The following is a 4,590-nucleotide window of genomic DNA, read 5'->3' on the forward strand; positions in this document are numbered from 1 at the left end:
AAAAAATATGTGTCCTATAGAGACTTGGAAGAAGTGCTGAATCCAGTATAAACCCTGGGGTGGTAATGATAGTCCAAGCCTTTCCAGAACTATGTTATATCGATTTGACTAATATTTATTGAGGACTTATGTTTAAGCTTCATGGAAATGCAAATAAATACAGTCTACGCCCACTAGGAGTTTAATAAGAGAAATAAGATCCAATTATAAAAGATACATAAAATTAATTGATAATCATGCAAAAGCTGTTTTAAATCTGTTTGGTGCTACATGCTAAATGGCTGCCATGGGTATTTAAAGGTGATGTAGCTCATTCTATGCTGGTATAGCCTGGGAAGTTTTATGGACATTCATTTTACTCTTTGAAGGTTGTTTAGTATTAAGCAATATTAGAACACAAAGGATTATTATCTTTACATCCATGAGACAGACAGTAAATACCAAAGGTACTCAAAGAGGAAGACATGATTCAAGGCTAGAGTAGTCTGAAAGTTCTTTATGAAGGACATAAGATCTGAGTTGGGTTTCTCTCAAAATCTATGGCAAACATAATAATGATGAAGCATTAGAAATTTTCTTTTAAATGAAATCAGTATACAAAAAAGCCAGGTTGCTGATCACAAATATATAGTAGACACTTTTCAAAAATGCTTTAATGAGGTATAATTTACATACCATATAATTCACCCTTTATTTAAAGTGTATAATTCAATGAATTTTTATATTAATTTTAGGATATCCATAGTTGCACAGCTGTCATAATAATCTAACTAACTTTAGTTCATTTTCATCATTCAAAAAAGAAACCCTGTACCATTAATTAAAAAAAAAACCCTGTACCCTCATCCCAGACACCCCAGCCTTAGGCACCCATTAACATATTTGTCTCCAAAATTTGACTAACATTGTTTCATATAATGACTGACTTCATATTGTGACTGACTTCTTTTACTGGGGATAATGCTTTTGACTTTCATCTATGTTATAGCATAGATCAGCACTTCATTACATTTTACATTTTATTGACAAATAATATTCCTCTATCTACATAAGTTAGATTTTATTATCTATTAATAAATAGATTTGTCCATTCATCAGTTAGTGGACATTTGGGCTGTCTCCACATTTTGGCTATTATGAAAAATGCTGCTATATAAACATTCATGTACAAGTTTTTGTGTGGATGTATGTTTTTATTTCTCTTGGCTGGGAGAAATTGCTGGATAATATGGCAACTCTATGTTTAACCACTTGAGGAATCACCAGACTGTTTTCTATACCTACCAGCAGTATTTGACTTTTCCAGTTTCTCTACATCCTCACCAAACACTTGTTTTTATCTGTCTTTTTGATCATAGCCAATCTAGTAGGTATGAAGTGGTGTCTTGTGGTTTTGATTTGCTTATCTCTGATGGCTAATGGTGATTGCACATATTTCCATGGCTTATTAGCTATTTGTATGTGATCTGTAGAGAAATGCCTACTCACATTCCTTGCCTATTTTTAATTGCATTATTTTTTATTGTTGACTTGTAAAAGTTCTTTATATATTCTGAATGCAAGTCCCTTATCAGACATGTGATTTACAGATATTTTCTCCCATCCTGTGGGTTGTATTTTTACTTTCTCAATGGTATCCCTTAAAGAACAAAAGTTTTTATTTTTTATAAAGATCAATTTATCTGCTTTTTGTTTGGTTGCTTGCATATCTAAGAATCTATAACCTAATTGAAAGTCACAAAGATTTACTCATATTTTCTCCTAAGAGTTTTAATGTTTTACCTCTCACAATCAGTTCTATGATCCATTTTGAATTAATTTTTGTATAACATGTCCTAATCCCCGGAATTTATGACTATGTTACCTTAATTTGCAGATGTGATAAAGGTTATGGACCTTGAGATTGGGAGAATATTCTGGATTATCCAGATGTGCCTGGTCTTATCACATGAGTCCTTAAATTCAGAGAATCTTTCCTGGCTGTGTGAGAGATGGCCATGTGAAAATGACTTGTCACCCCATTGTTGGTTCAAACATGTAGTGTTCTATGTGCAAGGACTGGAGAAAGGCCTCTGGGAGCTTAGAGTGCTCCCAGACATTTATAGCCAGAACGACATAAAGTCTTCAGTCTTATAACTGCATTGGACTGAATTCTGCTAACACAAGAATGAGCAGGAAAGGGATTTTCCCCTAGAGCCTGCAGAAAGGAAGACAGCCCCGTGGACACCTTGGTATTAGCCCTGTGAGATCAGTTTTAGTCTTCTGACTACAGATAATAAATCATGCAGATAATAATTTCTTGTTTAAGCCATCCCATCTGTAGCTACTGCAACAAAGAAAAGGAACACAAATTCCTATTTGATTTTGTAATGGGATCTTCAAAGTTAGTCTTTTCCTTCAGTCTGGGGAGAATATCCTTCTCTGTCCTCAGATTTGGGAACACCCACTCAGTGTTTTTTTTTCATGCCATGAATTCCAATCTCACTTATATATTCTTTTGCAGTCTCATACTACTGATGGAAGAGTTTGCAGAAATTCCTACCACATTCTTCAAGAATTCTTCTTATGACATATTGAAATAATAATAAAAAAGATTTATTTTCTGATGGGGTGTACAACACATTTCCTGGTTATCACATAATTTTGCCTTTAGTTCACATATATTCTACACATTTGAACAACTTAAATTTGCCTCTTTTAACAAAAGAAAAATCAAAAATTTGTGGTAAAGCCATGTAAATTACAGCAACATCTCAAATAATAGTGATCATTTTGGTATGCTTACTACTAAACTCTACTCTCTGGAAATCACAAGATCTTAGCATTGGAAGTGATGTTGACCTCTTAAACCTGGAACAGAGGAAACTGGTGCCAGAAAATTTAAAAAGTAAGTGACTTGCAAAGGTTTATCTGGTCTGTTTTGGTGGAACCAGAACCTGACCTCCAGTATTATGTTTTCCAGTTGAAATCACCATTCACTAAATATTTCATTCTTTAAGAAAGAAGGTAGAAGAGATATGTATAAACATATTTATAACTATATATATAAAATTTAGGTTTAAAGTAGATCCCATAAACCCAAGAGTTTAGTGAAAGGGCAATATATTAAACTCTTAGGTTTATGGGATCCAGTTTAAACATAATTATAAAATACGACGGTAAGTTTATTACTTTGTGGTTCAAAGTTTATTTTCTTTTATAAGGTCATGCAACTTTAAAAGACATACTAAGATTGGTAAACGTTAATAGCTGTTAAGTAGTAAATAAAATGTGCCTTTATTATACTATTTTTTTACATTTGTGTATGTTTGAAAATTTCCATAATTAAAAAAAGGAACATGCTGTAGTTCATAAGATTAAACTGTCAGAGGTGCAGCAAATTCCATGGACTCTGAAATTGTGAAATTATCAAAAGGATATTAAACTTTGATTTTATCATGTCATTTCTTTTACTTTTTTTTTTTTTTTTGGTGTGTCTGTGGGTATGAACTCTGAATGTCATCCAGTCAAAAACATAATGTCAAGAGATCTTTTCTATAAAAAAGGAAAACTCTAGGCATTTGAATTAGCTGATGGGGAACAAACACGGAATGCATTAAAACAAGGAAAAGCTAGGGTGAATATCAATTCATTATATAAAATATATGCAGTTGTAGATATTTGTAGATGTAGATAGGTATGGCTATTTAAATTCTGTTATCTATTCTAAGTAACTTTCTCCTTTTTGTTTCTTTAAAGAAAAAAACTATGACAACCTTGACAAAATTGATGAATTTTATTTTTGCATTTTAAAATATCTTTAATATTAATTAAGACTATAAATTTAAGGTTAGCTAAATTACACTCCTGCAAATTTAAGGGAAATTAATGGAATGATGGAAGAGAATTTTGCAATTTAATGGTATCACCATTAATGACCTCCTTTTCAGTTCAGATATGATTTTTATATTTGCTAACAAGTCAGTGAAGGGAACCAACTCCAACAGGATCTGTTTTTGGTGCTTCTTTAACATTGTGCTCCAGATCACTGTACTATCAGTCAAGCAAAATTTTCACCTCGTCTTCTAATCTGTCAATTTCTAGTTCTCTAAAATGAAATTCCAATGGCAATCCTATTTTAACTAGAATGAGAGACATGCAGTTTAGGGCTACAATTTTATCGCCACAACCCCCAATGAAAAAAATAGTAACTCATGGAAGTACCTGTGTTCTTCTAGATATCCTTTCAATAATATACCCTGAAGAAAATTCCACATTCGTTTATCTGACATTAATGGGAAAACTGATTATCTCTTTTCCTAACCCTAATGTTCAATGCCATTTCTCTGTGTACATCTATTATGGGAGAAGTCTTGGCCTCTACTTTTATTTCATAGAACATCTTTTAAAAATCCAGGGACAATAATGAGAATTAGAATTATGTCTTCTCTTTAAAGTTTCTTCCATGACATAGTGGATCTGAGGTCCAGTTTTTCTTGATCTATGGAAGAGAAATCGCCTCTTAGTTATCCTCTGATTTTGCCTGCTTCCCTAGAATGCTGGAATTATAGCTATGTGGTTTATTTCTACATGTATGTAAGACAAGATCTG

This window comes from Lipotes vexillifer, unplaced genomic scaffold (assembly GCF_000442215.2).
Source record: "Lipotes vexillifer unplaced genomic scaffold, Lipotes_vexillifer_v1.1 scaffold1402, whole genome shotgun sequence".
Taxonomy (NCBI): Eukaryota; Metazoa; Chordata; class Mammalia; order Artiodactyla; family Lipotidae; genus Lipotes; species Lipotes vexillifer.